This window comes from Ambystoma mexicanum, chromosome 8 (genome assembly GCF_040938575.1).
Source record: "Ambystoma mexicanum isolate Mex_15411 chromosome 8, UKY_AmexF1_1, whole genome shotgun sequence".
Taxonomy (NCBI): Eukaryota; Metazoa; Chordata; class Amphibia; order Caudata; family Ambystomatidae; genus Ambystoma; species Ambystoma mexicanum.
The window spans coordinates 256,188,658-256,212,846 of record NC_090929.1 but is presented as its reverse complement, the minus strand read 5'-3'; positions in this window follow the sequence as shown (position 1 = coordinate 256,212,846).

Below are 24,189 nucleotides of genomic sequence, written 5' to 3'. Positions count from 1 at the left end.
GTGGTCGAGGGCATGAAAAAGTAGACAATATAATTATGGAAGAAGAAACCCTTATTTCAACAATACCCCGCTACAATCTTAGCATCAACTCTCCAAACCACTGAACCAATATGCCCTGTCTACAAATGGCCTTGCACATCAATGTGTAAAGTGCAGAAACAAACTTTCAAATCTTTGCCGGAGTTCATTAATCAATATGTAAAAGGCAAAGACAAAGCAAAAATTAAAATACTGAAAAATATGGATTCTTGTCCAGTGTGCAAATAACAGGACTAAGAGGGAATTAATTAGCCTGAATCTCTGCACCTGCTTGCAAAAGCACACCTTCCACCATATCAAAATGTTAGCAACACACCATTCTGGTGTAAGACATCTCATTCATAAAATGTACTTTGCAAAAAGCCCTGCTTTGGCACTGGACCATTTCAATAACATTCTCCTAAAAGGTACAGCCATAGAACTACTCGAAGAAATAGAGCACATCAAAATCAAATATTTTGGAAATGATGAAGAGTTGTCTGAAAATCCAGTAACTTTAGAAAACAATACCAAAACTCATTCCAATGTCAACCTTTTATTACAGACATACAAAAAAGAAATAACAAAGTTTAAGCAAACATCTGCTGAAGTACCAAACAAAGTATGTGTGTTTTGCTGCAGAGCGTTTTATAGAAAAGCTGCAAAACTGTAGCTATAATGTACAAAATGGAAGACAATGTGGAATCCCAATGGTTCCAATTAGCTTTCTACCTTATAGCAGAAAACAAATATGAAATTAGCAACCCCTCAATACTGTGCAAATACTGCACAACAAAACTAGACTATAACGAAATGCCTTCATGCGCAATCAGTAATAAATTCGAAATATACCCACTGCCAAAAACACTCCAACAGCTTAACTTATATGAGAGCATTATAATCCAAACATTACACCAATTTCAAGCAATAATACACCTTCAATCAAAAACAGCAACATTGCCTCCCTCTGAATTACTAAAAGGAATTTGAGGCAAAGTAGTCTATTTGCCATTAGATCTAAAAGAAAATGAAGATTATCTAGGGGTACAACATTCAATAGATAAATATTTAATTATTTTACTGAATGGTGTACCCACAAAAGACAAAAGAAATGGCAACAACTAGTTGACTTAAACAAAGTTAGAGAAGCCCTATAATATCTTAAAGACAACAATGAATGCTACACATAAATAAACATTGAAGGAAATCTGAGGGAAACCAACAAAATAATTCAGGATTCCTTAGAAACTGGACAATTTCAACATTTAGATCACACTGCAGCCTCCAATATTTTAGACCACTATACAATTCACCCATTGCACTGCAATGACAGCATAGCCGATGCACTAGAAAAATATCAAATGTGAAAGGCTAAAGGATCTCCAATCAGCATATGGGAAAAAAGCATTGAAGCACAAGTCTTTCATCTACTTTTTCCTACTGGAAAAGGTGGAAGGTATGATGAAAGGTGCAAACAGATAAGTGCATCAGAATACCGCTCCTTGCAAATGTATTCTGAAGACCCTAGATTCAGACAAAATGCTGAATATACATTCAACCTCCTGTTTGAAAGTGAACTAGCAACTCTATGTTACGATGTTGTACACACATTAAAAACAGGTACCAATTTTCAAAACATTTCTGCTACGCAGCTACTTCAAAAGGTGCAAGTGAACGATGAACTTTTCAACGGCACACAGATGTATAATGTATGCTTCATAACCTTGGCCCACCCACATGGTTTGTCACTTTAAGTTGCACAGAGTATGCATGGGAAGACTTGCACGACTTCCTATGCATAACTAACAAAAACAACATAAAGAACTATTCTACATGTCCTTACCCCAACTTTTTAAACCATGGAGAAACGAAGAAGATTTATTAGACGCCCATGACTCCTATGAAGATGCTTTCAATGGAACTGAAAGCACCATAACAGACATAAACTTTACACAGTACAAACATATGTTGGACAATGAACACCAGCAATTGGATGAATTTCAAGAAAAACTAAATATAGACACTCCTGAGATGTCTGGATGTCATATTTGATGTCCTGGGTGTTAGTCTTAGCAATGCAGGTAGATGCGGCGAGTTATGGTTGCTGAGTTTACAATAATGGGTTGAATGTCCAGTGTTTTTTGGTTTCACTGTGAAGTATAACATCCCTTTAACAAAGTTTTTTTACTGAATGTACATATATATATATATATATATATATATATATATATATATATATATATGTATATATATATATATGTGACGGAACAAAAACAAAGGGGCTAAACATGTGATGTCGTTGGTGATGTCATCAAAACATTTGTGATGCCATCTTTCATGTTCTGGGTGTTAGTGTTAGCAGTGCACAGTGGTGATGGCAGGTATGGGGGCTTAGTTTACCATAACTGGCGAATTTCTGGGAGTTTTCGGTTTTAATTTGAACCATAATGGGAGGTAGATTTTTTAATTTATTTTTTATAAAGTACACAGGTTTTTGGTAGGGCAACTTAACCATAACGTCCCCTCAACAAAGTTTTTTTTGTAGTGAATTTTTCAGGTTTTTGGAAGGGGAACTTCATCATAACATTGTGTCAATGAAGTTGTTGTGCTGATAATACACTGTCATCATGTGATTGTGGGAGATATGTAGTATAATGTGCTTACTTGATATACATTTAACATAGAACATATAGAACCCCCTCCCTATTGATATTAGAAAGGGATGGACTGAGCGCCTGTTTGCGGACAGGGGCCGACGGGATGAACATTACCCAAAGATGCAAAAAGTTTAAGGGAGTTTGTGGAGGACTGTGTGAGAGGAAAAGTTTGATACCATTGTCCCACCTGCACCTGCCCCGCTTCTCCATTCCCTAGTGAACCATCCCCAAACCTTCATGAAGAAAATAGACGTTTTGACGAAATATCCATCCCTTTTTCCCCTCAGAAATCTTCTCCTCATAACCAGCCCGTGTTGAATCCTAATTCCCCTATATACGTGTCAGTATCTGCTTCCCCCGCTATTTCTTTTGATTGAACTGTGTGTGTGTGTGTGTGTTTGGAATGTTTTTGTATAGTGTATATATAGTTGTAGTTATAGAGTTTTGTGGAAAAACATTTTTTTTAAAAGACTTAAAATGTTCGCGAGCGCCTGTTCGACCTCTCTGCAAGGAATGGAATGTGGGTGTTGTAAAGGCAGTACACCTGCCCTTACTAATGTCAAGTAAGATGGAGTTAATGTTTGACCGCAACTTCTGTTCAAGTTGTGCACACATAAACAGAAAGGGGCGTTCTAAGGACATTATACCTGGCCGTGTCGCTTACAAACGAGATGAAACATGATCGTAGAACACACCAGGTGTCCGGGATGGTTGTAAATGAGCAAAATGGGAGTGTGTTAAGGACAGTATACCTGTCTGTCTCGTCTGCAGCCAAAATGGTGGTGTCGTAGAACAGGCGCGGTGGCCAGCAGGTTCGTAGTCAAACAAAATGGAGTTGTCCTAAGGACACTGGACCTGTCCGTACAGTGAGCGTATCATGTATGCAAATGTGCAGTACAACCGTAAGTATAGTGAACAGTGTGCCTGTCCCTAACTGTCCGTCTCACTTGTGTCGCACTTTGAATTACTTTGAGAACCCGAACACTGTCCGTAGGACAGTTGCGCGCATATGCACGTTTGTTACTCTGCATTTGCTGTGCAGCGGACTCCCATTTCTGTTGCGGATATGTTCAGGACGTCATCATGTGACCGCACCCACGCTAAGCGTGTGGACTAATATGCGCAGTTTGTGTGCTTCCGCAGCAGTACAAAAGAACGTGTAGACACAAGGCAAAATGTTGAAGAGTGTAGAAATATAATTTCACATATCCCAGACAATAGCTTACCTGAAGACTTGTTGTGTAAACATTTTGTACCGCTTTGGAGGGATGAAGATGGTCACAAGGCACAACCCTATACCCCTATAAATGGCCACACCCCGAGCACATCTTCATTGTCCTTCTAGCTATAGCAGATTGAGGTGTATTGCCTTTACTGCTGTAGTGACGCACCACCACCTCCCCAAGGGCCTGCAGAGAGATATACGGCTGAGGATGTAGAGAGTGAGGAAGAAGAGGAGGAAGAGAATGTAGTGGAGGAACTCTGCACTAGGAGCACTCGCCGGGAGTCGTGGGTGTGGCGGTTGTTTTCCGTTTATGGGAACGTACCAAAAGCACGTGCAAACCTGGTGATGTGTAGCCAATGCAAGGTGGTGCTGAGTTGCGGGAGACCTGGTGCGTATAGCTTTGGTACAACAACCATGAAGCGTCACCTCACTTCGTTCCACACTGCAGACATTCGCAAGGTGGTGCCATGTGAAGAACATAGTCGATTGAGTTCCTGCACAGCATCCTCCGAGTCCGATCCTCCCACCACAAGAGACACTCTTTGGGGGAGCACCTCCCTCCAGCTGCCTCACAAGCCATTCGCAATACTGTTGACCCTTACCTTTCAATAGTGTGTATGTATTGTGACCTAGTACTCTGCAGGGGGGAGAGTTTTCGAAGTGCTTTTGAGGCCACGGTCACGGAGCACCAGAAGATCTGCTCCTTACCTAAGTGAAGCTCACCCTATATTTTTCTCTGTCCACTTGCCCTTTCTTAGCCCCGTGGCTGGTGTCCCTTCCTTACCCTCCCTTGGCCTCCTCTCCTAGTGTGTCGTGTGCTGAGAACCAATAAAGGTGAAAACAACAAAAATTACAGAAAAGGCTGTTTTCAGAGCCGCCTTTCTCAGTTTAACAATAGAACTATGAAGTGACCATTGTAGACCCCCGGCGAAGTTGTGGAAAATTTGCAGACAGTCGAAGGAAAAAAAAAGGAGGGTGCAAGGGGAGCAAACACAATGAAGTGTACGCTGGGAGTAAGTGGTGGCTCTGAAAAGAGCCTTTCGGTGGTGTCTTGTGTGGGTCAAAAACTGTGGATTGGAGAAAACAGATTGTCACATAGGTTATTGTGAATCCAAAAGAGGTCGCAATGCATTTTGTACATTGTGAAGAAAAATCTGATTGCCAGCTACATGAGATGGACTCCATCTCTGCGGAAAATGAAAGAGCTGCGAAACGGAATGTTTTCATTGTGGAATGAGGACATGCCAACATCTCTTAAAAAGGCACAAACAGCCTTATTCACACTGCGTCTCGCTTTCTCCATTTGTAGACCAAAAGCAGAAGAATGCAGCCATATTTGTCTTTGTGCAATACGGGAAAAAAGTATTTGACAATGTGGAAACATGTCCATGAGCTTCGCGAGTCCTTCATTCATGGCAAATTGCAAAGAAATTCCAGAGACATGGTCTAAACTGTTTCCGCCTCACTGAATGATAAGTATATCTGGAGGATGCTCTGTCAGTAAAGTAACACAGAGAGGTACCAAGCCAAGCCACCTCATGCCACGCACGCCATGCCAGTGCACTTCCACATGAGGAAATCCGAAATCTGCAGATTAACTGCAGCTTTCTGCATGCACCTTCAACCAATGTATTCATGAGTCTCCCAAAATCCATATAATCTGTTTGAGAGCACGCAAAGCCATGGCTGTGTGGTCTCCTGCCAGGGAGAAGACGGTCTTACTAAATCTCACCATTCAGAACACACCCACTCAACTTTATTGACCAATCCCTAGGTCCACTCATTTTCATTTGCATGCGTCTCCACCCCAGAATTCCCGTTGGTTCCCGTTAGCAAACAGCAACAAAAACAACATAGATATATTAACACCTGGGGAACTTTGCTCTCTATGTTATGTTATGTTAATCACACATAGAAGGCGCCAAAGCCCGCAGGCATCCAATCGCCGAAAGACAGAAGTAGTTGCAGACAGAGCTGGAGTTATTCTATTCAAACAATATAGTCTTCAACTGTTTACGAAAAACAATGTGGTGTCTGTCAGGCGCAACTGTGTCGGAAGAGAATTCCAGGCTTGCGCGCCTCGGACACAAAAGGCCCTACCTAAACCACAAGACCTTTTTATCCGGGGCAAAGCTAACAGAGACCCAACCGAGGAACATAAGCTTCTTGTTGGTTGATAGACATTTATCTTTTCCTTCAAGTAAGCCGCAGCGTTTCCAAAAATACACTTATGACATGTGGTAAGTATTTTAAATTGTATACGAGCTGCCACTGGAAGCCAGTGAAGTTTTCTTCTGGCCGTACTGGTGGGTTCCGAGCTTTTCATCTGGAAAACAATTCTAACAGCTGCATTTTGTTTCTTCTGCAATTGTTGGATGTCAGCTTTATTAGCTCCCCCCAACACTGCATTGCAATAGTCTATGCGGGGTAGTATTAATGCTCGCACAAGTTTTATGCGATTTTCTACTGAAATCAACGGGGCTACTTGTCTCAAAACCTTTAGGTGGTAGTTTGTGTTGGTAGTGATGGCAGTAACATGTGCCTCACTATCCATACTTTCCTCCATATAGGTACCCAAAGTCTTAACTTTCTTTATGGTTTTGATTTTTAGCACCTTCTATAATAAAACAATTATAGTCTGGGCCTAGTTTGAGTTGGGCATGCTGTGGGCTGAAGAGCATCGCTCCGTTTTCACAGCATTCAAACAGAGCCAATTAGTTGACATCCATTGTTTTATGACTTCATATGCTTCGGCTACTGTTTGTTGGTCAGCCTCATAGTTCCCAGTTATGTTCAAGACTAGTTGGAAATCATCTGCATAGTTACAGAAAAAGATCCCCAACGATTCTAACTTGATACATAAGGGAAGAATGTAAATATTGAACAGCAGGGGAGAGAAACATGCTCCCTTGGGGACTCCACATGTGATAGTTTGTGGCTCAGAAGCACAGTCAACCCAGTGGATACGAGACTGGCGACCTTCCAAAAAAGATATGAGCCAAGAAATGGCATTTTTGGAAAGTCCACCTACCGACGCCATTCTGTTGAGCAAGATCTTGTGGTCCAGCAAGTTGAAGGCTGCCGATAGATCTAATAACATCAGCGACCCCGACTTGCTATGTTGAAATTTACCCAACATGTATGTCTGAAGATCCAATAAAGCTGTCTCCGTTCCATGGAAACTTCAACAACCTGATTGCTTCACATGTAATATGCCGGAGTTTAATACATAGGCTTGTAGCTGTGTGGTTGCTGCCTTATCTATAAGTTTAAGGAAAAATAACATATTTGTGATTGGTCTTAAATTAGTTGCATCTGATGGATCCAGTTAATGTGTCAACATATTTCCATCATCGTTTCATTGCCATGCTACACTTTATTTGCAATAAAACTGTTCCTCCCCTTGGTGAAGTGCAACACTTCTTTTGGAGAAAAGAATATCAAGCGAGAGGAGCACCACATATGCACATGCTGTTATGGATCAAAGGTGTATCGAAATTTGGTCACAACAGTGATAGCACTGTTTCGCAGTTTATCCAAAAATATGTCACTTGTGAAATCCCTTCACAACAAACACATAGTGAGCTGCATGGGCAGATTTTGCAATGTCACAACACAAATGTGGCAAATATTGTCGCCGCAAATACAAAAACAAAGGTAAATACTACACCAAATGCTGCTTTGGATTTCCTAGACCAGTTACAGAAACAGGTGACGTAAACAACTTCATGTCTTCAGTTCGACATAGTGTTAAAGGTAAATCACCTAAGAACACGTATTACATAAAAAGAAGGGAATAATCAAAATATATCAATGATTACAATGCAATCATTGCCCTCTTATGGAATGCAACCATAGATGTGCCATACATAGCAGACATTTCAACTGCTGTTGCACGATATGTTACAGCCTACATAACAAAAGCAGAAAAAAACAGAGCTTCAAGACCTCTAGGATGACCTAGCATCAGACAAAACATTATCACAGAAGTTGTTCAGCCTAGGCATAAAAAATGCTCTCTCATAGAGAATGTGGTGCCTATGAAGCAGCAGATCGTTTAACCATTACTGCTTTGTATGGTAAATCAGCCAACATAGTATGGCTAAGTCTTGGTCCTGCAAAATCTGGAAAAAGAGTGCTGAAATCATATGAGGACATAGAAATAATTGCCAAACATGATCCCAACAGCCAAGACATTCTAAAAAACAATTTATTGGACGCATACTATCCGAACAGGAGTAGCACTTTGGAAAGCATGTGTCTATACCACATAGCTCAACACTTTGCATACAAAAATAATGTAAAACCCGATGAAAGCAAACATAGATATAGAGTGACCGATTGTGAAGGGAGCTTAGTGAAATTTATCAAACAAAGTTTAATTAATCATGTCAAATTGTCATTAAAAACTCCTCAATAGAAAGAACTATATTACATGTCTTTGTTACAACTTTTCAAACCATGGATAAAAGAGGAAGACATACTAGAAAACTATGACTGCTATGAAGATGCTTTCAAAGCAAATGAAAGCACTTTCACCGATGTGAACTTTACGCAGTACAAAACAATCTTACACAATGAGCAGCAACAGGAAGAAGAACTTCAGGCCCAACTAGATAAGGACTCTTCTGACAGTAGTCAACCTTCTGTAAAGGGAAGTCAAGAACCACTAGAAAACCACTAATAGCAAATGAGGCTGAGGTAGCTATGGCAGACGTCGAAAACAGCATGTATCAGTATCAAGAAGATAAAGAAGACTTAAATGTACAACAAGCAAAACTTAACAAAGATCAGTGCACCATTTTTGAAGACGTAACAAAACAAATTGTACATGGTGTACAACACTAAAATAAAGAATGTACCTGCCAAAATTACAAACCTATACTGCTGTATGTGAGTGGTGAAGCTGGAGCAGGGAAAACATTCTTAATCAAAATCATCAGCAAGTTCCTTCAACAATTGAACAAACAACAAACTGTCAGCTGTTGCAACGGCCCCCACAGGTTTAGCTGCCTAAACATAGGCAGTGCCACTTTACACCGATTACTACTGCTTCCAGTAGAGCATCAAAATAAATTAGACTATTACAAACTTTCTGTAGAAGCTGCAATGGAATTACGCAGAGTATTAAAACAAATGAAAATGCTACTAATAGATGAAGTGAGCATGGTCTCCAACCAAGACTTTGATTCATTTCAGATTGCAAGAAGTACTTAAAAGTAACAACAAAGAAGTCTTTGCAGGGAAACACATTATCATTTTTGGAGATTTTCTACAATTAACACCAGTGAAATGTGAACCTATTTTTAAAACCTTAGGCCACAAACTCTGCCGGAGAACTGTTGGTAGCATAGGTAATGTCAACCTTTGGCAACATTTCCAATACAGAGACTTAACTGAGAACATGCGGCAGTCTGCAGATCTCACTTATGCCAACATCTTAAAAAGTATTAGAGTTGGTGTACCATCGCAAGAAGCACAAGTTGTATTGAACAAAAGGCACATTCATGCACTGTATGGTGATAATGCATGTGCAACTGATGTTATAGAACAAATAGGGCACAAAAATGTCAATTGTATGGCCTTAATGCCAACTCAAATTCAATGAAACAATGTTAAATGATGAAATGCAACCAATTTTGGAAATTAGCGCCACAGACAAACTAGACGTACATGGTATGACAGTACCCATGTGTGAACAAGCCACAACAAGACTAAATAGTTTAGAAAATTCAATCGCCAACACAGCTGGGTTGGAAAAAATATTAAAATTATCCTTAAATTGTAGAGTAATGTTTAAAGGTAACCTTGACGTTAAGCAGGGGCTAGTTAATGGAACACTAGGTACAGTTGTTGGCTTTCAATCATACCCACGTGAAAGCAACATTCAGTTTGTCAATATTCGCTTTGATAAAATTTCAGAAGTGAAAAGGTTAGGGCACTCAATTGCTCGATTCCTTCTCTTCAAAGACATGCATGTATGTAGAGAGCAATTTTTTCTAACTCTTGCATATGCAGTTATCATTCATAAGTCCCAAGTTCTTACCCTAGACAAAGCATTGATAGATATAGGAAACACTGGGCCTCATTACGACCCTGGCGGTACGAAGTGAACAGCACCATAAAAGGTGCCGGCGCCATTTACTCTGTACCGCCGCATTACGAGTGCCCCTTGCGGGACACGGTAAGCACGCCTGGGAAAACTAGGCGTGCTTACCGGGTCCTGTGAGGGGAAGAGGGAGCATACAACGGGCCATTACGAGATGCTCCCGCTCCCATTCCCATTCAGCCCTATGGGGGCTGAAATGGGAATGGGGAAGGACTGTGTCCGGGTCCCTGGAGGGAGGAATTACCGGGCCTTCCAAACTCGGAATGGCCCGGTAAGTCCTCATTCCGAGGACCCAGACCCGACGCGATTTCGGCGGCAGCCATGCCGCCAATACCGGCATAGTTACCGCTGAACTCGTAATGAGGGCCACAGTCTTTAAGGAAGGCATGAGCTACGTAGCATTATCATGCTTACGTACACTTGACGGTCTATTGCTAATGAACTTTGATGCAAGAAGTGAAAGCTGATATTCCTTGCATTCTAGAATACATTAGACTGCGTTCACTGTACACCCCTCATCTGAAACAATATCCTGTTCCTGATAAAGTAAAACGTGATAAATGAAAACTAAATGAAACAGAAATGCAACAGAATCCAACAGCAAATTCCTCAAAGAAAGGAAAAGAAGCTAAAGTTTCAGCAATTACCACAAACAAAGAAGAACCTATTAGGGAAAGTAAACCAGGGCCGTCAGCAAAGAAGGAACAGAAATTCCGAAAAATGCACTCAGATACAGAACTAGCTTCAAATTTGCAAATGAAAGTGGGGTAAGTTGCTATGCAAATGTAGCAATGAATATTCTATTTCAAATGCCACCAGTTGTTAACAATATTTACTTGCACAGTACAGACCAACTGTGTTTGCAAATGTTAGTGCTTCATAGAAATGCAACAATCAATCCTGACAACACATACAGTGTTCATGGAATATGGCAAGAATTGGACGACTGTGCTGGAATGGTGAGATTCACTCTGACTCATAAGAAGATCCACAAGAATTTCTAATGTACTTACTATTAGTATTGGAAAACAAAAACATACCTGTAAATGAAATCTTCCAGATTTCGTACATGTGGAAACATACATGCACTCTCTGTAGCAATGTGATACAAGAAGAAATCCCAAATGAACGATTTGTGTATGTTTCCATACCAAATTGTGAAAACATTCCATTTCAGCAACTTGTACAGAATGCAAACCATGGCAGATTATGTACTATATGCAATTCAGACAATCGCTCCACCTTACAGATACAATCACATAGTGCCTACATAATACTTATGCTTCTACGTTATAATGCAGATGGTACAAAAAACAACTGCAAACTGACTGGATTCACACACGGTCAAGTGTCACTTGGAAAGAAAACCTTTACAACAATGGGTATAATCTACCATGCAGGAACTACAACCAATGCAGGTCACTAAACTGCATACATTAAAAAGAAATGTGGATGGTTCGAATGTAATTATAGCACCATTTCTCTAAAGCAAAGATTGCCAGCTAATCTTACAAATGCGTATTTAATCTTGTTAAAGCCAAAATTTAACAAATAATCTGTACTTCAAGATTGCCAAAAAATTATGCGAAAGACGACAAACAGTTAGAATACGCCAATAGGTATCTAACTGCCCAAGAGGATATAACAATAACACAAATACATGGATATCACAGATTTGTAGGAACAAATGCACAGTTAGAATACGCCTACAGGTATGTAACTGTTGTTAAAAATTGGAAGAAAGGTAACAAACATAACATTAATCAGAAAGATGAAGGAAACAGTATGTAACAACGACACAAATAAATGAATATCACAGATCTGTAGGAACAAATGCACTGTTACAATATGCCTACAGGTATGTAACTGTTGTTAAATCATCAGGAAGGCAACAAACATAACATTAATCAGAAAGATGAAGGAAACATTCAAAGGAAACAAGGAAGTAATTAGTACCATAGGAAAAGATTTTATTTTTTAATCCAACAAGGATTTTATTTCCCCAGACCCAAGGATTAGAAAAGCAAACACAGAAACTGAGTACAATGCACAGTACACTGGTTTGTAAACTAAATATGAGGGTCAAATAAAAAGGTAAACTGTCTATTATGCAATGTAGTAAGTTTTCATAAAATGCAACATACCTTTTTTTATCACAGAAATTAAAAAAGGGATACTTCCGCCAAGTACGAAAACCATTTAACCAATATAAGTGGATTCTGAACAAAGTAAGGAGTAAGTATATTGGCAGTCATTTTCTACACATGCAAATGTACACGTCTAAACTATGGTAGTAGTATGCTGCAGTGGCTGGAGGCTGGCCCTTGCATCTTCAGTGTCTAACCTACGACCTACGCCTTACGACCAAAGTACAAAGAGTATACTTCCTAGCCACAACCATTGCTGCATATCCAAGCCATGTTCCTTGTAAATTAGCTACTTATACATGTACTGTTGGGACCATCGTCTGCAGCAATGCAACCAAGACATTAGGGCGTGCACAAAACTAACGCATTACACCACTTCCATATTCACTTATAACTCCACTGCTTATGACTTCAGTCTTGGGTGCATGGCCTTTGGGCATGCAGTCAAGACTCTGGGTCCTGGCCAGAAACACCACAGCATATCGGAACCATTGTGCTTTCTCATTTCACTATATACAAAGTTAGTTTTGGGAGCATGGCCTTTGTTCATGCTCCCAAAATGCTACGCCCTCCCCACAACCATCTTAATGATGTTGCATAGTTCAAGTGCACCAATAGCTGTGATATGTTCTGGCCAGAGGCTTCACTCCTAGCTGTATGTCCATATATATTACAAGGGATGGGTGTGCAGTGTCTTACACGTCCAGTACTTACAACTTTGTTGTTGGGTGCATGGCCTTAGGCCATGCATCCAAGACTGCATATACTCCCCACAACTTAGCAATCGATACGCAATAGTACGGGTGCATCCATGGGTGTTACATGCAGCGGTGGTTGTGGCCAGGGCCTTCTGTCTTGGAAGTAAGGCCTTTGGCCTTCGGCTGATGGCCATGCATCCAAGACTCGAGGCCCTGCCCTGGCCACAATCACTGTAGCATGTCACACCCATGGCGGCGTACTAATGAATATAATAATACCCACAGGAAAAAGTATTGCAATTATGGCATGTTGTCAATTTCAATGTTCGCTACCACTGCGTGTCTCCTTACAACAGTAACAAGTTTCCTATGCACTGCATGGACTGAAATGCTACCATTATTACACCCCTCATTTTCTATGCGTAGAAGGTGGCCATAGAAAATACATCATGAAGAGGTTCTAACTTTGTTATTGGGTGCATGGCCTTCGGTCATGCACCCAAGAGTGCAGTGTCTCCCCACAACCACCTCACTGATGTGTGGTAGTGGTTTTTTTTCTATAAGTGTAGTATTCTTCACTGCTTCTGTCCAGAGGCTTCACTCCTAGCTGTATGTCCATAGATATTACATGGGATGGGTGTGCAGTGCCTTGCACGTCCAGTACTGACAACTTTGTTGTTGGGTGCATGGCCTTTGGCCATGCACCCAAGACTGCACACACTCCCCACAACTTAGCAATCCATATGCAATACTACGGGTGTATCCATGGGAGTGACATGCTGCAGTGGTTGTGGCCAGGGCCTACAGTCTTGGAAGTAAGGCCTTCAGCCGACGGCCATGCATCCAAGACTCTAGGCCCTGGCCACAACCACTGTAGCATGTCACACCCATGGGGGCGTACTAATAAATATAATAATAACCCTAGGAAAAAGTATTGCAATTATGGCATGTTGTCAATTTCAATGTTCGCTACCACTACACCCGTGATCTAGCTAACGCCCTATCAGACTTGGGTCATACCCATATTATTCATGAGCCCACACATATCAAAGGAAAGCCATTCCACTGGCTCACCAACCTTAACTGCTCGATCGATCTTCTATCCAATGATCCATGTAGTTGGTCAGATCATCATAAAATAACCTTTTCCATCAAAGCCAACACACAACACCCTGCTCCTATCATCGCTCCAGCCACCCACACTAGAAATAAGAAAGACATTACACCAGATAAACTCCTACCGCTATTACTTCCCCTTCTTGATAACGTGGCCACCTCCGACCCCACAGTTTTAGTAGACATTTACAATCAGGCAATAATGAAAGCCTTGAATACCATCGCCTCCCTAAAATTGCGGAAACCTAAAACACAACATCACCTGAATACATGGTTCACGCCGCATCTTTGAGAACTACGTAAAACTAAGAGAACTGCAGAAGCACATTAGAAAAAGTGCCCTTCTGTAAATAATAAAAATGAACTAATTCTAGCAACTTCTAGCTATAAACAAGCAATTATACTTGCCAAAAAAGACACCTATAACAAAAGGATCGAACAAGCGGAATCTAACACAAAAGAACTTTTTAAGATTCTAAAAGAATTAGAATCCCCGATTGCCCTTATCCTTACAACAGTAAAAAGTTTCCTGTGCACTGCATGGACTGAAATGCTACCGTTATTACGCCCCTCCTTTTCAATGCGTACAAGGTGGCCATAGAAAATACATTGTGAAGGCTGACCCCCAGAAAAATGCATTGATCAACCATGTCTTACTGTCTGAACCTGTCCCAATGCTCTGTGACACAGCAAAAGAGTTTTATAAATATAGCATGTGCATGTGCTATCGGCGGATCCAAAATGTCGGGCGCAGCCAAACAATCTGACGCAGAACACGTCTCGCAGCAGCCAACTGGCAGAGATGTTGCGAGTCCGCGGTCATGAGGCGAGCCCATTAGCCAATCGTTATTTTGTCCGCGGAGCGAACAGGGAAGTGTGAACGTGGAGCTGACATAGTTATCACTAATTTTTTGAGACATACTTTTGGTCGTTTTAAAGAAGAATACTGCACGGATTGTCACCAAATTTACAAAAGCACGCTTTCTGGAACAATCCCCTATACCTGCCGCAAATTTCATGAAAATCCGTCTAGCGGTTTGACCTGTAGCCGTGCGCAAAGTTTTTCCCCCATTCAGTCTATGGGAAAAAAATACGTTTTGGAACCCCCTCTATAACTCCCCACCGCACCAAACATCACCAAACTTTGGAAAGAAATTCAGAGTGGCCAATATACTTTTTTTGTAAAGTTTGGTGAGGATTCGTCCAGGGGGAGCTGAGTTATAAGCCGCCCAAAAAGGGCTCTTCCTATGGAAACAGCAACTTAACCATAACTACACAGCCACTACCATGGCTGTGTAATATATATATATAAATGTGTGCAAATCTATTATTTGTTTTCATGCTTTATCATCAAGCATCTTAAAATAAGAAATCTGTGCATTATACTTCAGCTATTGCTGTTCAGTTAGACGGTTATGTTCCTAATAGCTTTCAACTGTATTGTATCCCAGGGTGATCCTAAAATGAAAGATATGGTCACGCTAATGCTGTTTAGTAACTATAAGCGCAGATGATTTAAAATTATGTTATGCTCTGATGCTGGTGTACTCACCTAGTGCCTGTTTGTCTCTCATAAACTCTGACGTCAATCCGAGGCTATACGGTAAATTCTGCTTGTAGAAGAACCTAATAAGAGTAGCATTGTTTCACAATCTACTACAATGGTCAATTATTAAGAGGAAATAATAGTGTTTAATGTACTCACACGTAACTGGGATTGTGTCAATGAACATGTGGTCTGTTATTGAGGAGGTCTCCATTGCATTAATGGTTCTTGTTTGTATCACTTGCTATTCCATGGGGAACCAATGTGTCCAACACCTTTAGAGAGCAGTAATGAAGGATACAGGTCGGAGTGCTGCTATATATGTCATGACATAAGTTCAATAGTCTTTCCATATAGTGGAGAGATGTACTTGCGGATTTGTCAAAGCTCAGTTCTCACTTGAAAAGGATAAACCTGTCTATTCCGAGCTCTGTTCTATTTATCTCTGGTGGATTGTATGCAGTGACGTGATAGACATTGTGAGTGGGGCCTTTGGGACTTGTGGTTCAGGCTGCGAGTCTGGTAAATGATGTTGTGGCTAAAAGTGAAGGTTGACAAGTGATGTACAACTACAACTAGGATTTGGAGTGATATGTAAAGTAAATAATGTTATAATAATGATTTGACAGTTCTAAAACTTGTTGGTGTAATTGATGTCATAACTATGTTAAACAAAATGGAAATTATGTGTCTAATTATCAGAGTCATAGTGAGTTTCACGTAAAACAAAAGATCCATTTTCTCTCTAATTTCTAATTCTGCAAAGTTAAAACACATGTCAATTACTCAATGTTATAATTTTAAAACAGATGGTTACACACAATTAAACAACATTATTTCACATCTCGTGATTACTTATTATGGGCTTACATCAGACAGTTCTGTAAGATTTCACAAATCTACCAATTTTGAAATATATGCACCTAATGGCATAAGTATTCAACTTAATTCTGAGGAGGTGAGGTATATCAAGTTCAATTCTACCAAACAGTAGTGAGTAAACATCAATTATTATGAAGTACAACCAGTTGTAGTTAACCAATTACCAGTTAAACCAATCCATGCGTTTCTAACTCTTGTTACACAGTAAATGTTACACAGTATATGCATAAATAGTATCTTCTTGATGAGTAGTATTCAGATGATTACAAATGTTGACATCATGGTATCATCTGCAAGTATTGATGTCCTGTGACTTAGGACCTTAGTAAGTGGACAGATCCCCTTCCACACCAGAGGAGCATGAACTCCCCCAGACCCTGCAGGAGCAGTAGTCCCCCTTGTTGGAGTCAACCTGCATTGCCCTCGAATTCCGGTAAGCACCTCTCCCCGTGCAAGAATCGTTTTTCACTGCTGCTAATTGCACCTACCGATGTGCCAGGCTGCAAGAATACCCACACAGCCTGCATGCTGTAATATTGAGGCCAATAGCTGCTTGATTGCCACTGCCACCATTAGCTACCACGAGGTTTTTGCACCTCCAAGATGGCCGCCCGCCATACCTCGATGAGCCCCAGTGCCTAAATGGGCATAGCTGACTGTTCTCAGCTCTGACTGGCCATTGAGCCCTCTGCTGGAGCCTATCGCCAGCCGGTAGGCGAAGCCGGCCCACTCCCATCAAGGCCCAGGACAATAAGGCCAATTCCTTTCTTCGCCTGTCCTCAGCCTTCCTCGACATTCGCCCAGATCCCCTGCCGGATTCTTGACCCATTACAACGGTGAACTCAGCCTCGCTTAGGGGGCCCGTGAGTAAACAAACTGCAAATGACTTTTGAGAAGACTATGTCGCCGTAAGTTTCATATTGCCATTATTGTGCACCCGCACCTCACTGCACGTTGTATCTGTGCTTGATGATCCACCCTACTGTGATTGCACGCTCCCCCCGCTACAATCTATGCGCATCTACCAATGCCCAATTGCCCTGCACGTCTGCGCCTTCCTAGCTTCTGGGCACCCTGATACTGCTCACCACCTGAGCACCAACCTCTGGCCAACCTCCCGCATCAGCTCTGCCGCCGTCCCGATGATAGCGATGACTGATAGCTGGTAATTACTTATGAGCGACAATTATATGTATCCCGCCAGACCCTGTCCTCACTATTGTCTCCATTACATGCGCATCTTCACTGCTCTTGCTGGCTGTGCACATAACTGTTGATTACATTGGCGACATAGAAGCATGTGACTTTGTTTGTTCTTGCGACTCCCCTGCTTGCCAGCACTCACAGCACCTATGCTCCACTTCATCTACTCGACTGCATTCTGTAGATTAATCCACTAAGCGCCAATAACTGCCTGAACCATCTCCATGTGCTATGCTTAATTACTGCAATACTTTGCCATCATTGCCTATATGCTCGCTGCCTGTCTGCTTAGCCACACTCACACTCTCTTCCAACTTACATCTAAAATAACTCATGTGCCGTTCTATGTATTGGTAGCCAACTGTTGTCACCCGATGTTACATATTACATACGGCCACGTTCGTGTCACCTTTTGTATTTAAATAAATTAAGGTTAGCCATCACACCTGCCAGTCTGCCTAACCTGAACTACGTGCTCTCAATTGAACTTATGTACTGCCTGTGCCACTAGCCTTATGCCATTACCTGATGTTATCACTTGATGCCTTAACCTGTACTACGTGCTCTTAATTGACTCATGTACTGCCTGTGCCACTAGCCTTATGCCATCAACTGATGCTATCCATTGCATTCAGACATAGTAGTCACTACACACTCTGAGTCCTCCATCCCTGCCCACTGGCTTAGCTTACTTCCACTATGTATTGGTTCCTGACCACACTCCTCCACCTAATGTACATTTACACTAGACGTTGGACAGGCCATCCCTACCTACATACTAACCAACACACACACACTAGCACACCTAAATTGGTAGAAAACATCATTAGGAAACTTAAACCATTGAATTGCCAAGGCGACGCTTGTCCTGCTCCGATTAACAAAGCAGCAGCTCATGAACTGGCACCATTCATTACTAACCTTATCAACACCTCCTTCAAAATGGGAGTAGTGCCTGATACCATCCCAATAATCAAAAAACCCACTCTTGACCCACCCAACCCGTCTAACTATAGGCCGATAACAACTGTACCCTTCTTACTAAAGATACTAGATAGAGCAGCCTACCTGCAAATACAGGCTTATCTAGAAACAAACAATCTTCTGGGACTAAGGCAATCCGGCTTCCAACCTAGACATGGCACGGAAACTGCCCTAATAGATCTCACTACTCAGATTCAAATTTTAAAAGACAATGGCAATTAGCACTGCTCTTATTGCTTGATCTGTCAGCAGCTTTTGACTTGGTCAACCATCAAACGCTTTGTCACCACCTGAAATCTGCAGCTCACTTTTCCGACGCAGCCACTGCGTGGATCAGCTCCTTCTTGGCTAACAGAACCATGAGGGTCTTTTCTCCTACTGACTCGGCTGAACCCTCACCAGTCCCGTGTGGTGTCTGCAAGGCTCTTGCGTTTCCCCAACGCTCTATAATGTATTTACGAAGCTCCTTTTCGATATCCTTGACTATCTGGGTGTCACGTATACTAATTATGCAGATGACACCCAGATACTCATTCCTATCTCTAACGACTATGAAACTGCCAGCAAAACCCTCAATGAAATATACGCAGCAATACAAGTGTGGATGGCACACCATGGACTTTGTCTCAATGACGAAAAAACTGAGTTGATTATCCTTGGTACTCACGCTAAACTAAACAAATTAAATACTGCTTTCAAATCGTTCACTATTGATGGTAACCCCATCCCTATCTCTAACAATACTAAAACCCTTGGTATCTACCTCGATGCCACATTATCCTTCACCAAACAAACCAATGCAGTATAGTCTTCAGCCGCTTACACATGTAAACTTATTACCACATGTAGGCCGTTTATCTCCACTCCCAACTCCATTACTCTTGCTAGAACGTTAGTCTTGTCCAAAGTAGATTATTGTAATGCCCTCTACTTAGGCACTAGCCGCAAAAATATTCAAAAACTACAAGTAACTCAAAATAATGCCATTAGGGCAGCCCTCAACATCCCTAAGAAGTCGCATATCTCTGAGACCAGACGTAATCTGCATTGGCTCCCAATAGAGCACAGAATATCCCTCAAAGGTTTTGCCCTTACCCACATAGCCAGGGCTAACCGCGCACCATCCTACATCTCTAACCAACGTACCCCACACACATCTACAAGACCACTTAGAACAGCTCAAGTTAACACTATATCTATATCAAGATTCAAACTCCATAACTCGGGATGAGTTAGTTTCCCTGTACAAGCCGCCAAGCTATGGAACACACTACCTGTTCCAATCAGGTCTGTAACCTCCTTCAACCTATTTAAACGCAACACCAAACGTTGGCTTCATGACCTGGACACATCGACAGCTTAACATCCTAGAGCTTAGATTTACTGCCTACCCACTGTACATATTGTAAATAATATTACTATCTGTCTCACCTTCGGCCCACCGCCTTAATTGCAACATGTATGCTTGTACCTGTAATACCAATGTATGTATTTATTTGTAACCGCAACTATTGTAACTGTTGCCTACTGCTTGCTAATGTAACTGTACTCTTACGTAACATGATCAAAAAACCTACGCGCCCGTATGACCCTGGGCCTGGTTGCGCTTTATACATAAATCAAATACAAAACACAAATGCATTTTCATCAAAATACCTCTAGATATTTCATAAATTATTTCAATCAGCTCCATCTATGATTGGACTAGTTTAGATAATTTGGATCTACCAAGTAAAGGAAAGGTTTGAAGAAGACTCGAAAATGTGGTCAATGGGAGATTGGAAGGTGTTTTGCTGTTTGTGTACTATGATCCATCTTTACAACAATGATGCCAAGCAGTATTCTTAATTCATTCCTGGGGGTTCCAGTGAATCCAGTTTTTGAATCCAGGACATTTCTCTGCATGTGATTAATTTAGGAAGGTTGCCTCTTCAACAAGGTTTAGTGATGGTCTCTAGAATGACAAACCTAAGTTGTGCTATTGTATGTTTGTTCAATTCAAAATGTCTGAATACTGGTGATTTCGGATTTTTGGATCTCATGTTTGATTTGTGCGCTGATGTTCTTTCTTTGATTTTCCTAGAGGTTTAACCCACATAAAATGTACCACAAGGACAAATCAATCCATAAATTACAAATTTGGTATTGCATGTGGCATAATGGTGACATTTAATTTTCTGTCCTGTACGTGGACGTCTAATTTGGTCTCCTTTTTGTACATTGTCACAATGGCAGCAGTTGAGACAAGGAAAGGTGCCATGTTTCAGTTTGTTCAAGAAGAGTTGTTTGAGATTGTGAGTTCTTTCTGCTTTCACTAAATTGTCTCAAATGTTCCTTCCTCTAGTGTATGCAATTAGTGGGGCTTTCAGAAAAAGTATGCACGATTGTGGATAAGGTCTGGTGATCTTCCAGTTCTTTTTAAGCATCCAATTTATCTGCATACCTTGTTTTGAGAATATGGTGAAATATATCAATGACAGAGCATCACGTTTTTCATTTTTCTTCAGCAAAGTTTATCTGTCTTGTGAGGCAATTTTACTTATTGCATCATGTAGAACTCCATCTGGAAAACCTCTTTTTCTAAATCTTTCTGTTTATTCAGCAACAGTTTCACTGTATTGGATATCATCTGAGATGATTCTTCTTAGTGCTGATAGTTGACTCAAGGGAAGGTTGTTCTTTAAGTGTTATAGTGGAGAGTGTTATTCACATCTGATGGTTTACGTTATATGTCCCCATATACTTGTATTCATAGGTATTTGAAGCCTTCTGCTGTCACTTTAAGAGGGCAGTTCCTTGGTATGGCCTCCACTCCCCACCTTTGACCATCGTGATCATCGTGATCATCGATTTCCCCACCTTTCAGCAGCGTGATCATTCTTCCAATTGATCTTTAGCCCACAGTACCACTGGAACTCCTCCAGTATCTCAATGGTTCTCTGGCACAATCTCTTCGGGTCCGCCAAGTACAATATTAGGTTGTCCCTCTATAAAGAGATTCTGTCCTCCCACCTCTGGGCAATGTGAAACCCTGTGAACTTAGAAGTTGTGCCAGTGGCTCTATTGCCATGAGAAACAACAGCGATGACAGTAGGCACCCCTGTCTGCTGCCCCTCTGCAATGGGAACAGTCAGGACCTGTGGCCCTTGACCCAAACCCTGGCTATTTGTTGTGCGTAGAGTAGCCACACCCAGCCCTACCCCGATCGCAGCCATCATGGCCCAGAGTACGGACCAACCAACAGAGTCGAAGGCCTTCTCTGAGTCTAATGCCTGCATGGGGCCCATCCAGAGACTCTGAGAGCACCATGGCATTGTGGATCCACCACAGGTTAATTCAGGTAACCCTACAAAACCACACTGGTCCGGATGTATTAGGCTGCTTATCAACAGGAGTAGCCTGTTTTCCAGGACTTTTGCTAGGATTTTGGCATCCACATTTAGTAACAAGATTGGTCTGTATGAGGGACATACCTTTGGGGGTTTGCCCTGTTTATGGATGACTACTATGTTGGCTCATTTAAGATTTTTAGGGAGTTGGCCCTTTTTCCGGCTTTCCCAAAGCATATTCAGAATGGGATCTCCCAATTTGTCCCAGACACACCTCCAGAATTCGTCCATGAACCTGTTGGGGCACAGAGACTTCCTTGCATGCAACCTCTGGCTAAAAGCTCATCTTTAGTTATTTCTGCCCCCAGCCCCAGGCTTTCCCGCTCCCACAGTCATGGCAGGTCTATGCCTGCCAGGTACCTTTCTATTTCAGGGGTCGAGGGTTCCAGGATTGCTGTATATAGGTTTTGGTTATAGTCTGCAAAGGCTTGGATGATATGGCTGCCCCTTCTGTGTGTTCCCCCTTCCCTGTCCAATATGGGTGAACCCATCTTGCCCCTTCCACTGTTGGAGGAATCCAAGCGGGCATTGGCCAAGGAAGAGAGGGACTATAAGGAAGTGGCAACAGACCCTCTTTATCCCCAGGTCACACACTCAACCTGTTTAACCAGGTGAACCTGTTGGGCTTCATCTATTGCAACTTCCTTATAGTCCCTCCCGGCCTTGGCCAATGCCCGCTTGGATCCCTATGATGGTGAGTGGGCATCTCGCTTCTCTGTCTCTTCCACCGCTGCCTATTTTTCCTGCAATTTGGCCCACCTCTCCCTTTCCTGCACCCCTATTAGTCATCTGGCTGTCCCCCTTATCACTCTCTTGTACGCTCCCCATAACGTGCCACTACTTTCCACAATACCTGTGTTCAAGTTAAAATACTCCTCTGATCCATCCTGGATGACTTCTCTAATCACTTCATTACCCAAATGGCATGTGTTCCATCTCTATTTTCCCTACCTGGCTCTCTCCTTCCCATCCCAATGGATAAGAAGCGGGGAATGGCCTCTGTTACCCTGCCCATTGCCGTACAGGGTACCAGTATGTAGTCTATCCTATATTGGGAGTCATGGGCCCCGGAGTGGTAAGAAAGTGTATCTGGTCTGGGTGAAGATCTCTCCCTGAGTCCTGTAGTACACATTGTCACTAGGAAAGATGCAAGTACACATTGTCACTGGGAAAGATGCAAGCTTGGTACGTACTTCACCCCTATTGAAACATCCCACCCCTGAACCATCAGTTCATACCCATATCCACAACATAGTTGAAGTCACCCCCCATCACTGTGAGTTCCACCCCATAAGCCATTAGCATTGCTTGCAGATCTGCCGGGCAGTCCACCTGCAATGGTGGAGGTGCATAGGTGCTGATAATAAGGACTGTTTCCCCAGAGGACTCCCATGATTCCCATATACTGCCCCTCCATCCCTGACCATTTACCTGCAGGGGCACCAATGTATGTACTATTATTGGCACCCCCCTGGACTTCCCATAACAACATGCATGTTTCACCACCTTATACTGCCCACTCCCAAGACAGCTGCATACCATTCCCATCTTGTGGGTTTCCTGCAGCAGAGCTATTTCCAGCTATTTCCGCTTTATGATCCTTGATGTTGCGCATTACCAAACTCCCTAACTACAGTCTTTCCACATTGTGCTATGAACATGCAAATTCCCCCCAACAATCCCCTTCCACCCCATGTCTCTTGGTGTCTCCCTCCATTGTAAATTATAGTATAACTCCCTGGCCCAACTCCCCCGGCCCACCCCCCAGTCTTCCAATTGAGCTCTCTCCAATCCTACCCTATATTACTCCCAAAAGAAACATCTGTCGATCCAGAACTAATAACTGCCCCATTGCTGAACCTCAAGAGGCGGGATCCGGTGTGGGGGCTGTGCAAAATGGTTGCTATGCCCCTTCTTCTATGGATAGGTCACCGTCGCTTCGGCTGATATATATAGCTCTGAACTCGGGCAGGTATTTAGCCAAACAGTACTAGTTGTGTACAAATGTTACTCTTTGTCCTTGCCTGTTCTTGCAGTCAGTCCTCAATCGTCCACCAATCCATTGGGCCTTACTCCCCTCATCCACTGGCCCCTGCAGGCATGGTTTTCATGGAAGCACTGGCACCAGTAGCAATGGTGCCAGTGCTTCACGGGAATAGGGACTTACACTTTCTGCTGCCCGATATGCCAGGCGACCGGGACTTGTAATGTCCTG